Source organism: Athene cunicularia (assembly GCF_003259725.1).
Source record: "Athene cunicularia isolate RWA chromosome 9 unlocalized genomic scaffold, athCun1 chr9_part1, whole genome shotgun sequence".
NCBI lineage: Eukaryota > Metazoa > Chordata > Aves > Strigiformes > Strigidae > Athene > Athene cunicularia.
Genome location: NW_020799110.1, coordinates 25903792 through 25917871, shown reverse-complemented (window position 1 = coordinate 25917871; position 14080 = coordinate 25903792). Strand labels below are relative to the sequence as shown.

The following is a 14080-nucleotide window of genomic DNA, read 5'->3' as shown; positions in this document are numbered from 1 at the left end:
ACCCCCACCCACCCGGCCCGACCCCCCGAGGGTGACTCAGAGCTGTCTTCCACACCTTCATTGTCATCTCATCACCAAAATACACATAATGAGGTCTCGCCCCATCGAAGGAGCCAAAGTGTCTCCCAGAGAAGCCCCTGCTGCTGCCACAAACCCATCCACCTTTCTTTAATTCAAATGGAGAGCGGATAATTTAATGACGATATCTTTTGCCTTTGGCTCAGTCCTCTGAGAAGGCTCCCCTTCTCTCCGCACTGCAGTCTGAGGGCTCTGCTGCAAACCTGGGGCTCCCCCGGATGCGGGGAGGCCTCCACGCCACCCTTCTCCCCAAGGGAAACCATCCCAGCTCTTATTGCACCTGGGTGACAAGTCCATGTCTTCATTGTGTATTTACCCCATACCTATTCCCATCCATGGGACATTTCTCAGAAACTTAACTGAAGTAAACGCTGGTGGCTTTACTAGACATTGCATGAAACCCCACCATTCACAGTAAAGGACAAAGCCTCCCCCAGCACACTCTGCCAGCACCTGGAAGACAAGCTTTTCCTTTCCTAGGACTGCTTTTTTTTTTTCCTCCAGACAGCTCTGCTCATCCAAGTCATGTACAGAACAAGCAAGGTCTGTACTTTCAACCCAAGGTGAAATCACGACCAACATATTAATCCAAAAGAGAGGCCAGAAATAGTATTTAAGAGAGCCAAGTGTGACATAAGGAACTACAGGGAGCAACAGTTGCAATGCTGAAAAGGATTAGATGTTAAACAGGATTAGAACAGCAGCAAATCAATTAGTCAATGTAATAATTTGTCAAATGAGGCCATTAATGGCTATCACTGAATGTGTTCAAGAACAATGGCATTATTACTTCATGTGTTTTTCATCTCAACGTGTCCCCAGTTATTTTTCAGATCTGGGACCCACTCCAGCTTGCTCTGAAGCTAAGGGTACTGGGACAGAGCCTGCAAGCTGTAACATACTACTTGCACTCTGTGGAGACCATTGTGTCCACCATCCACAAAGCCACTTCTGAGTTGTACTGGACAAAGTTTTTACCATTACACACACCACCACAGTGGTTCAGAACAAAAATTGATGTCCTTCCTTCCAGACAGGGGAGACAATCAGCCCCTGTGAGTCTAGTACTCCAGAGACTGGATTCCTTCAGCAGCTCCGTCCATCAGGCAAGGTAAATGCCCTCAGAAACCACTACACCTAAATAATGTTTTCAGGCAGAAACGCATATGAAGGCAGTAAGAATTTCAGAGGGGTAACAGCAGCATGTAGTCCAAATTATCTGGTAACAACAGCTTGAAGCAATTTCTCGGTACTCACCCCCTTACTTCTATTGTAGCATTCCAATAAGATTGGACTGTCATAACACAGATATATCTCACAAGATTTCTTTTCTCCTCCAGGATAGTTCGGAGTTTTTCCTGTCCATGTAAACAATAAAGTTTGTATTTAAGCAAGAATTTTCATGTGGGAGAAAGGAGTAAAGCAGCCAGGTAGCAAGTGGTTCAGCAGTTCCAGGTACAGTCAATGTGTGCTGCTAGTCCTTGACTTTTAGTTCACTTCTAATATTCAGATACATATGTAGGGAGGGGTGCATGAAGGCTCAGACACAATAAAGCAGACATGTAAAGCTTGGTGGCATAGTTTTATCAACATTCTTCTCTACAGCACATCCAGATTTAGCTGTTCCTTCTTGTCCTAAGCATGCAGGGTGCAATTCTACCTGCCTTTAAGCCCTCATATGGCTTTGCACACAGTCCTGTGCATGCCACTTCCAGTGCACCTTTGACTAGCAAACGAGACAACTCACAGCGCTAGTCCTTCCAAAAACCTGATCCCTTTTTATTAGGCCAGGTTAGTTTTTGGTGAGCTTAGTTCAAGCACCAGCATGGAATGGGGATGCACAGGAGCAGAGGGTAAAAGAGAGTTAGGGAGCCCAGATTTAAACTGGCACAAGAAAGTATGGAATTGCATATGACCTTTCCATCTCTCTGCAACAGTCCATGGGGTGCATAATAAACAGGATCAAGGATACGAAGGGATGTCTGTAGGGTACAAAGAGAGCTTACTCATTCAGTCTGGCCACAGGAAAGGGTAGAACAAATGCTGTCGGTTTTTTTTCTGGATTCCAATTTTCATGGCAGAAAACATCATCTCATAGAAATAACTGCAACACAAAGGTAACCCCTGCAGACAGCCTGCAATATTGATCTCACAAGGACAGGGAAGCCACCCCCTCCAACACATACATATACACCTTATAGCCACAACCAGTGCAGAAGAGATAAGGAGTCAGCAGAGACTTGCACCGACTTGCTCTACTTGCTAATAATGACTGTCCATCACTACAAGCTAGGTCAAATAGACCCGGCTTTTGTTAACATCCTCTGGCTATGAAGAGAGCAGTTCACACTTCCCGCAGTTATTGTTTCAGGCACTCTGCCAGGCAGCCTTTTTACACTCTTCATTTTCAGAGATTTTCTTTGCAATGCTAATTGATAGAGGCTTAGATTGTGAGTTTTGTTTTTAAGTGAGATTCCAGGAAAGAAGATGGCAATCTTTGCCTCCCCCTCATCTTCCCCCTCTTTTGCTGAGACATACGGACTTGGCCTAATGTAAGAGCTAATTTCTGCTACAGTTTGACCATACACTAATCCAGGCAACAACACTGACTAGCCCTTGCTTCCCATGTTTCCTTGGCAACATCATGCTATTGTATGTCAGTCATAATCAAAACAACTGTTTATGAGCTCCTCCATCTCTTCTCTAAACTGTGTCGGGAAAATAGTATTCCCCCCTGCCCCGTACTTTTGATTCATTTCACAAATAGGGGAATAGAAAGAAACAGGAATACCCAAAGCAGCATGCTTAAGTAAACCAGTTCCTCTTCAGTTCATAGATTGTCTTCAGGCTCCCATCAAAATCCACAGAATTTTCCAATAGATTTCAGTAGAATTCAGATGTGGAAACCCACTGTGTTCTCTGCCAATGTTTCTTTATTCCAGAGTGATCGTACAAGTGCATCTACAGAGGAATGCAAATCACATGAGGAATACGCTGAAAATACAACAAAAATGAAAGATACGCATGTAAAGGACGTTTAGGAGAGACAATACAGTTGTTAGACAAGGACTAGCCACAGTGCTCTTTAAAACGGCTCTTGCATCTATCCTTGTCCAGATCAGGGCATCAGGAGCTCCTCTCTCCCTCCAGAGCAGCTTCAGTGTTACAAGTTGCAAAGGCGACCCCAAAATCATGCTAGCATGAATGGGATCCCGAATTACCTAGTGCAGCATGGGTTTTGTCACCAGGCGCCCGCCTGGGGTGTCTCAGGACAAGCACAGCCCTTTAGAAATCTTACATCAAACATTTTCTAGGGCAGTACAATGCTACTGATGTTTAAGCAGAACTTTCATCCTGAAGGAGGCAAGATCAATTTCACTAGTTAGTTGTCAGACATTAACACCTCATAAAAAGGATGCTCATGCCCTGGAGTGCATCTTTAATTATCTTTTGGTACACCTTTTGCAGCCCATTATTTACCAGTCAACACTGCTTTAATTATGGGCTTGTCAGTAAAAGGCAGCACTTAGATCACTGAAAATAAAATGCTACAAAGCAACCCTGGAGAAGTGCAAAGAGATTTCATGTTCAAATTGAAAAATCTGGGATTCAGCAAAACAATGTGGATTCTCTTCCACAAAGATTTCTCCCTAAATGCAGTACAGTCATAGTCAGATGTGCCCAGGAGACCTTCAAAGAACATGAGCAGCCAAGTGATGGTTGTGCTCTCACCTGCTCTTCAGGGAAAGGAGCATTTACAGCAGCCTGCCTTGTTTTGAAAATAATTCAGTGGCCAGACATGCACACTTCCATGATATGTCATCAGGGCAAGCAGGACGGAGGCACATTTTGTACCTTGGGCAAAATTTACGATAATCCTTGCTTGCTAAGAGCATTCATTTCCCAGTCCAAAACTGGCTCCTGAGACAGCTGTCACCCGCACCACTGAGCTTTTCCCTCACAGTAAATGCCTTTATCATGTCAAAGCATTGCTCTAGCCTTTTTTCCTACCCGAAATGAATATAATTTCTGACACTTGAAGGTGGAGGAAAACAATACTGCTGAAAACACCAAGCACTTTTGAGACATACCAGTCTTGCTCAGTTCTCATTAAGATCTATAGATTTCAAGGTGTAAATGGCATTAGGCCAGTTTCACATAACTTTTTAATAACCTCACATTTTTTTCTTATATTTAACCCTTAAAATAACTCATGACATTGGTTGTAATTTATCTAGGATAACTGTAAAAAAAGGGTCATACTTGCCAAGACCAAATGTCTGTCTAGCCTGATATTTAACTCTTCATCAATGGCCAAAAATGGATACCCATCTAGGGAAGGTAGGTATCTATAACCAGTTCAGTCAGCAACATACTGGTACTTTCACCCAGTAATGATGATGATGATGACCTCAGTTGTTTTCAGCCCAAAGACTTCCTGACATAGATGAGAGTTTCTAAGTATACAGAAAACACAATATACTTCTATTTTGTGATTTATTCAATCTTTTTCTGAATAAATTTTATCTGTGTCAATCTTTGTCTGTAAAATTTTATCTTCCAAAGCATCCTCTCTCTAGGACTTAACCATGTTACATGAAATAATACGTATTTTTATGTGTTCTTAACATGCTGCCTGCTAGAAATATTTGGTGCTCGCTGCCTCCCACACAAGAATTTGGAATAACCTTCACTGGTTCCAGAGATTCATGCTACCCATTTTTTCATCAATCCCCATCACTTTTCACCTTTAGCCACCTCTTTTCCAGACTGAAGAATCTCATCTGACTCATGGCAGCTGGTCTATGATTACTCACCCTATGGTAACTGCTCCATGTCTCTGGTCGAATGTGCTGTTTTCAGAGCTTTTTCTGGTTCTACTGTATCCTTCCTGAGACAGAAAGAATAGAATGGCTCTCAGAATTTAAGATGTAGAGGAATCATGATGTTTTAAGTATTATGATGATAATGTGTTTTCTTCTCCATGGCTTTCCTAATAGCTCCGAACATTTGCTTTGCTTTTTTGACCATCATTGAGCTTGCATCCTCACAGAACTGTCTATCAAACTCCAAGATCTCATTTCTAAGTTGTAATGGTAATCTATTGTCTGAACCTGAAAATTGTTTCATACTTGTAGTGTCATTATTGTGCCTACTGGTGAGTTTTTGAGTCCTGTGACAATCTTGAAAGAAATCGCCACCCATTTCAAAGAGAAGACTGCCTTAATTTTTAAAGGCAATAAGACCCCAGGTAGAACTGAATCCAAAGTATTTGCAAACTTTGTGTCTTTTATTGAATGGAATACCAGTGGTGCTCAACACCATTTTTCTTCTGGGCAGCAGAAAAAAAGTCTTGAGAGATGGACATAGGATAGCACAGAGTTTATGGGAAGGTAATGATTAGTGCTCCCACCCTCATACAATACAATGTCTTCTGCTCTGATGGAGGGAAATCTTTCTTCTGTGGGACAGGTCTGCCTCACACAGCCACACAGAATACTGATCTAGAGTTTTGACAGGCTGAGCCTAAGCCTGTAAAGAGTTCATGACCACAGGGAAGGGAAAACTAGCACAGCAGAGTCCGCACCAGTGCAGGAAGGGGCTGAAGTGGGACTTCCACTTTTAGTAAGCCCAATGAGTACATTATCATATTCTTGACTCCTTTGAACACCGAGTAGAAAAGCCACACAGAAACCCATGCAATAGCAAACCTCTGTTCTCTAATATCCTGCCTCAAGAAACATAACAAAATTGTGTAAAAAATATCCTCCTGAAATCCAGTCTGGGCCTCCAGAAGATTCCTGAGTGCAGTTCAGTCTGGCAAGCCCTCACTTGCTGCAGCACCACTGAGATAAGTACAATTTCATTTAAATGTAGTGGTATTTTATGCCCAGTAGGGTCAGGTTCACAGTCTGCATTAATTTACGGTAATCCCTTCCCTCATACTCCCTGCTGTCTGCTTCCTTGTCTCCTTTCCTTTGTAAGAAAGTCTCTGTCATTGTCCTCACCCATGCTGTTTGTGTAACTGGCAGATGCCCTATGACTGATAGGCTCCAGAAACACTTGTGGACTCTTAGCACCTGAGAGGATCAGATCTCTGAACTGCAGATGTTTTAGGACAAGGATTATATCTTTTTTTTGTGTGCTGGAAGAATACGAACACACCCACATGATACTAAAGATCTATCCAACAAATCGCAACATCATAGTCTGCCGAACTTGATTATGATAACTAGTCACCTAAAGATGAGTGAATTTGGCCTTAAGGCTAGTCTGCTGGGACTGGAGACAAGTTGTCTGGAGTCTTCTCCTTCCTGTTCAAAGAACTATTGCTCTAACCTCCCTTGTCAGTCCTATTCCTTCTCATCTCCCAAATAGCATCCCCACCCAGGTGGTTGTAATGAAGTGTGCTTCCCACCCGTCTCACCCATCTTCTAGTGACCCCATTTCTTTGCTAGGTCTGCTCTGGCTTTTTTGTACAGGTAACTTTTCGATCACAATATTCCTATTCCAGACACGTAAGAAAAAAAATTACTCAGAGCTAGAAAACTGTGTCAATTGACATGACTTGTTCATTAACTGAGAAACACAATAAAGATGCATTAGATGGTCCAAATAGACCCTCAAGAAGAGTGAACTAATTGGAAATCTTTCCTTTTCTCCAACACTGCACTCCCGTGTTTACTACCATGCATGTGAAGAACTTGGCAACCTATGGCAATGTCTTCAAAATAGGAAGCAGAAATAGAGTTAGGAATTCTTCAGAGAGAAACAAGAAGTGATATCAGATGCCAAATACTATGTATTAAAATACACATGCACTGTCATCAAGTGGTTAAGGGACAGAACAAGGCATCAATATGCTGATGGTTTGTTGGAGACTTACTCCTCTGGCCTGCCTTAACCACTGAATCCATAATGCTGTAGGATGCTGGTATGCAGTCATGGCCCCTTATCTGTAACACAGTTTTGAATAGTCCAAACTACTCAGGTTTTTCCAACATGAACAATATGAACAAGGCTGTCTGGTCACATGTAATTTATCCTTGCAAGGTACGTTCAGTATTATTAAATAGCCTCCCCAAATGACATAATATATTTTCTTCCCCACATACATTTAAAAAAATCCTGTCAAATACCTGTAGCATATATCCAGTTAAAAAAATTTCACCAAATACTTGCAGCATAAATCCAACCTTTATAAACTGAGATTTCAAAACAATGTTTCTCGTTACTTTCATTTTTTAAAGCTACCTCACACAATAAAAGGAAGCCAAAATGTTCACAAAATGTTTTTTAATAGGATTGAACTATTGACTTCCAGCAGACATCATTAAAAACAAATACAGATCTGTAAAATGCACAACTGTGATCAAAACTGAAGCTCTCTGTGCAACCTGGAATTCAAACTGGTGAGCTTTGGCTGTCTATTTAGAAAGGCTTATTAATGGAATGTTGGCTGAAGCCCATCATGATAAAAAAGTCTGTTTCACCTTTCTGTTCTTCTTTAATAACAGAAAAAAAACCCACAGTGACAGTTTTAGGATGAACATATAGAACTCTGACATAAATTAATCTCTAAAATTCAGTAACTGAATTTGGAGTAAAATAAACAAGAAATTCATACCTTTATAGCTTATAGGTGTTACTTCATTATTAATCTTTGCAAAGAATAAAGTATTTGGCTGGTACCTTTATAGCTGACAATTTCCAAGATTTGAATTATGCTCCCAGTTGTGTTAAAAATATGATAGAAGAAACATCCAAGGAATCCTATGAGAAGGATACAGCAAAGATATGTGCAAAGGTTTATTTACTTCCAACTCACAAAGGATATTCATTACAAGCAGAATTACTATACCCTGTTGTTTCTTCTTATGCACATCTCATTAATCTTTTTTCTTTTTTGTAAATATGAGAATCTGCTGAAAATCTTTACCATTAGCCTCAAAACTGTAATGCTTGTCAAACTGCAACATGAAATATTTTTTAAGACCATACTTCTCCCTAGTTTCTCTAGTTTTAGAGCTAAAAGGTTAAAGTGAAATAATGTTTAACTCCCCATTAAAAATAAAAACATGACGAACAGTCATGTTAGCTAGTGGCATTAGGAATCAGACATTGCTTGCAGCAGTTTATTTACAGCATTGTGTCATTTAACTCTGATTTTAAAATGTTGTATTGATAATTCCATCTCCTTAGGTAACTTCCACTGAATGCATCTCATCTCTTTTATACCAGCTTCAAATCCAGTTTAAAGTTGGCTGCAGTTCATTTCCAAGTAATTCCCTAAAAGAAACCCAGTCTCTTAATCCTTATTTATACCGAAAGCTGCTGTTTACACAAGTCACATCACTGACTCCAGTAGGATGACTCACCCCATAAAGCTTGGTCTGAATTAGACTAATCCCCCCCTTTCCCCCTTAAAAAAAAAAAAAAAAAATTAAAAGGCACAGAAAAGCTAATGTCTCTATCTAGTCTCTGGCATCTACCAAGAACACCAAACAAAAGAGGCAGACTACCTGTCAAATACTCTTTGTACTATCCGATGAAAGTGAGATAGTCAATATCTCTAAAGTTAGAGATAGCAAATGTTTCTAAACTGAAGGGGGAACAAGTTTTCTCCACTACTAGGTACAATAGAAACTTTAGTATTTTAAAATCTGGGAGAATTATATAATGATATAAACAGCATGTGAAATGAGCTAGCTGTCTCAGGGATTAGTCAGGAAGAATGCACAGGTCATTTTATCATCTTCAGCAGAACTAACCCACCTCAGTTTACATACCCAGTCACTGGAAACCTCAGGACCCTATGGACACAACTTCAGTCAAAAATCTTTTTTTTAAAACTAATATAGTTGTCTTTGAAATCTCAAAGAGGATCATACATCCCATTTTTGTGTTACTGTATGGTTAGTAACCTTACCTGCTAATCTCATAGCAAACATCTCTTTTGGTTTTAGATTCTTAAAAAGTACTCGTGGCTTTAATTACCAATCTAATTTGAAATCTAAACCAAGTGATGCAAGTGAGAGAAAAAATGTTTGTTTGCAATTATGAGGGAAGATTTTTTTTCCCCAACTTGTTTAAGATTATGCTTTCCCTGTCTTTTCTATGGCCTTGACTACTATAAAAATAGACACAGTTTAGCAATCTGTGCAGCCTGAAGCAAGGTAAAGCTAGATTAGCTCATCTTCTTCAGATGCTTATAGAGCCCTATCATTGTGATGGCATCTGTGCTGATTGCTTGCTACCAATATCTGCACATTCTCTGGGTGTGCAGGCCTGAGAAAGAACATGGAGCTGTGTTAATCCTGTCACAACAGAGATCTGTGTTACAAACTATAAATCTAAATCTGGCTTCTAGTAAGCAGGGCCAGAGCTGCCCAAGCTGGCTGGCTGTACTCAGCCTGATATTTTGCTGTGTAGTATGCTATTGAGAGCTGCCAACTCATAGCAGCATGACAGGTCTTCATTCAGTCACTCTGTGGCACTGATTAAGATAAAAGGAAAGGAAAAAAAGTAGAACTCTCAGAAGTTATGGTGAATTAAAGCATGCAGAAATAGTTTTATCTCCTGTAAACTTGGCAAAGTTCACATAACACTGTTTGAGATTTGTAGTTTCTAATTTAGGTTATACTTGTCAATAGATGCAATTCACTGACAGATAACATTTCCAGTGTTGAAGCCACAAAACTAGCTAACCTACCAGTCCAAAATATGAAGGCATGAATGCAAACATTTTGCAAAATATGATAGAGCAAGCTTTTCAGCTAGACTCTGGAAAATTACTCCCTCAAAATTAGTTTTTAGGTACATACTAACAAAACATAAGAAACACATGTAAGTAATAATTGAAGTAGTGGATTCTCTGTCTTCTGATGTCTTCAAAGCAAGATAAAACGACCCTTGAAAAGTAGGCTTTAAGTAGAGCTCAATTCAGAGAAACAAGGTATTATTTAATGACCTGTACTGGCCAGACTAGATGATGCTACCGGACTTCTGGCTTTAAATTATGAAAACTGGAACTATGTTCAGCTTCTTAAATACTCTGAAGACTCCTCTGTCACAAGAAAGTCAGGTCAAAGACACCGCCCTGGTTTGGAAATGGAACAGCTGAAAGCACACCTCCACAAAAAGTCTGAGTAGAGAGCTGTCTTTAACTATTTCACTTTCAAGTCCGAGGCTGTGGAAATGCCCGGTGCTGGTAGGGCTACCTGTGTCAACAAGGCTGGCAGCGAGTGGGGGCTGGAGTCACACATGATGACTGGCCCCTTCTGGTGGGCCACATGCTGGGCTAGCTAGTTTTGTGACCATGGTCTATCCAGGCCAGGAAGAATATCACTTAACAAAAAGGCAAATCAATTATTGTTGGCGAAAGAGAAAGAAGAGTAAACCAGCTACTCCTACTCTGCCCAGGATGACACAGTGTGGTCAGTCTTCAATGGAGTGTGGCAGAGAGGGCACCATGACATCCTCTCTGGCTGCTTTTGCCCACCAAAGCTAGTCTAACACAGTAAATGTCCACAGGGATCAGGAGCAGCTGAGATGTGCGTCCCCTCCGAGGGGCAGCAACAAGGGGGAGGGTTTGAGTCCCCATCTCTAGCTGCGGGTCACACACCCCATGGCCGAGACAGCACTATGCTGCGCTGCGCTGCGCTGCCCTGCCCGTGCCCGCCTGCCCCTCGCTTTCCCGCGGACTCGGCCGCCCCCTCTCGCCCGTCCTGGGCAGCCGCGCAGCCATCCTTTCGACGAGCCGCTTGCTTTTTGTTTCCATTCTAATGAACCTGCTTTAACTGTACCCTCAGCTGTGCTCGGTGTGCGGGCAGAGCTGCCCGTGAGGGGCAGTCCTAGGCACTTCTGTCGTAAGGCTCGGGCTCAGCACAACCTCTGGACACCGATTTACAGGCAGGCAGAAACAATTTGCGTAGAATGTTCTAACGAGCAAGAAATTAAGTAACGGGCTACAAAAATGGAGGTTGACTTAGTGAAATTTCTGCCAGATACCAAGACAGTGTAGGGGGAGCCACGCACACTTTCTTCCCCTGCATCAGCAAAGCAACCCAGGCAACTGGATCATGCCGATGGTATTTCGTGTAGCCAACCTCCACGGTTTTTATAGGTAGCCTCCCAGCAACAGTTTTACCACTGCAGGGATTTCTTAACACTTTCCTGTAATCCTCACGGAACACCCCAGAAAAAAAAAAAAAAAAAAAAAAAAAAAAAAAAAAAAAAAAAAGAATAACTGGGACCGAAATAACACAGGGAGACAGAACAGTCTCGGGACAGAAAAAAACTAACCCAAACACGTGCAGTCAGTCCCTCTATAGCCACCTTTTTCTGCAACAGTACTTACGCTGGGAAAACGACAGGACTCGCTGCATTGGTTGTTGAAGAAAACAGCTTTACAGGCACGTCGTTAGCGCATAGTGAAAAGAGCAGCGTATTTAGCTTTCAGGCGAGGAGAGAGAACAGCACAGTCAACGTCTTTCGCTGTGTTTATCCTCTAGGCTGGCAAACGAACAAGGTAGCAAAACGCAAACGAAAGCATGAGACGTACCATGCTTCCGTTGGCCCTAGTGACCAAGTCCAAAGTCCCAAAAGGACATGGAGTAGAAAATGCGGGATTTTAATACACTTAAATCAGTACTTTGCAAAAGGGAAAGTATTGACAGAATCACAGAATCATCGAGGTTGGAAAGGACCTTGAAGATCATCCAGTCCAACCATTAACATAACACTGACAGTTCCCAACTACACCACATCCCTCAGCACTATGTCGACCCGACTTAAACCCCTCCAGGGATGGGGACTCCACCACCTCCCTGGGCAGCCCATTCCAATGCCTAACAACCTGTTCTGGAAAGAAATGCTTCCTAATATCCAGTCTAAACCTTCCCTGGTGCAACCTGAGGCTGTTACCTCTTGTCCTGTCGCTTATTACTTGGTTAAAGAGGCTCATGCCCAGCTCTCTGCACCCCCCTTTCAGGTAGCTGTAGAGGGCGATGAGGTCTCCCCTCAGCCTCCTCTTCTCCAGACTAAACCCCCCCAGTTCCCTCAGCCGCTCCTTGTACGACCTGTGCTCCAGACACTGAACCAGCTTCGTTGCCCTTCTCTGGACATGCTCAGGTTGAGGTAGCGCGGGGAGTCCAGAGTCAAACACACAATACTCATAGAGTTATGGTGAATGCTCCACCGTTTATTGTTTACAGCACATATTTATACTGTAGTTAGTAGTGCATGAGGTTAACCTTTACTATGATTGGTTAATTGCTACTGTCCATGCGCTCAGGCTGCTTTTGTGATTGGAGAGAGTGTACTGATCATGTTCTATGTCATAAGCCTTGCTAAGCAGTTTCGTTTCTTGTTAGTTTCTTCGCAGAGTCTGCAATTCTTCTAGTTGTAGCCTGTTCCTTATCCTGTAGATAAGAAGTCTTCGTGCTGCGGGGTCTACATGCCGAAGTCTGAGCGCTCTTCTGGGCCCGAGGCCAGGTCGGCCTGGAGCGTCTCAAAGCCTGCATTGTACAAGTCCCAGATTTTGCCATGTCCCTGCTGCACCAAAAACTCCTCTACATCAGGTAATTCAATGTCCTCTTTGTAGTGAGGAGCCTATTCAGAATTCGTAGTATTCTAAATAAAAAGACTGAACTGCTCAGTGATAGAAATGTCATTAACTGTTTATTTACCAGTAGCGAGAACTCCTGCTAGTTTGTAACCACAGGTGAGCTGCGTTAGCGCTGCCGTGCACATTTGTACCAGAGACAGATCTCTGCAGCTTCCCGGGGCCTTGGAACACCCTTCGACCTCATCTTCCCTCTCTTTGTGACTGTTTACCATTTGTGCCACAAGAGAGCACTCTTGCTCTAACTACGGCACTGTTCCCTCCGCACTGAGGAGCGAGGGGTGGCCTGGGAAGGCGCGGGCAGCACGGGGAGCGATGGCTGATGGGGCCGGGGAGTGCCGGGTCGCCAACGGTGTCGGTGTGTCGAACTACAGCTGCTGTAACTGGTTTCCTACATCAGGGATCCCCAACCTTTCTTTCACCACCGACACCCTTTCAATACCATCTGTGGCCGAGGACCACCAAGACTTAATTTAAAACACTAGACTGCATCAAATATTTGTTTTCTGATTAAGGGTCTTCAAATTTGAAGAGAAGAGGAAATAAGTTAATCTGCTAATGCACACACTCCTATTATAATATTGCAATGATTCTATATGAATTTAAAATAATAGCATCAACACTCTTCTTGCTCAAATGGCCCATTTTATCGTATTTTAACGGGCTGGTTCCGAATATGATGCCAGTTTTTACATTAAAATTTGATTAAAGGTTTTTACAGTTCTCACCTGCCCCCTTGTTTGCCTGCGTTCAGTCACCATATATTTTTATTTATGGATCCAGGGCCACCACTTGGAGGAACAGACTTCAGCCCCGCTGTGGCCCTAAAGAGGGCCATTGGGTTAAGAAAATTAAGAGAAAACCGCCCAGTTGAAGGTCCCACCAACCACAGTAGCAGCCAACACAAGAGTGTGTCAGGGAAGGCGGGCTAGGGTATGTGAGGAGCACTGAGGCGAGGGGGCTGTGGGAAGAGGCACAGTGCTCGCTGTGGGCCAGAACAAATGTTTCGGGGCCGGACATTCCCTACCCCCGCTTTAAGCCTTCGCGGACCCCCAGTGACCACATCGCGGCCCCCCCAGGGGTCTGTGGACCACAGGTTGAGAATCACCGGACTAAATTTTCTGCTTTTTCCCTATCCCCAATCCAGACTGCTGTAGGTAACTGGCGAAGAGTTGATCTGAGCTGAAAAACTCCAAGTTTTGCGCCGAGTTTTATGACCGCGTTTCACTCTGCCGTTCTTCTCTCCTGTTGCAGGGGCAGGGCCGCCCTCGGGGCATGCCCGGCTTCCTGACCGGAGACCTGAGCAGCCCCAGCTCCAGAGCCGGCAGCCACGACCTGGACCAGCCGCATACCGCGGCGGGGAGAGGCGGTGCCGGG

The 14080-nt window shown here is 43.1% G+C and overlaps 1 long non-coding RNA gene across 1 annotated transcript; it reads right to left on the bottom strand.

Annotated features, from left to right (window-relative positions):
* Positions 1-1330: 1330 nt before the first annotated feature.
* Positions 1331-4966, bottom strand: LOC113483365. The gene is made up of 3 exons (XR_003399020.1): positions 4896-4966; positions 2870-3072; positions 1331-1436 (listed from the first exon to the last, which is right to left on the bottom strand). It is a non-coding gene; the product is annotated as an uncharacterized LOC113483365 (long non-coding RNA).
* Positions 4967-14080: the final 9114 nt, after the last annotated feature.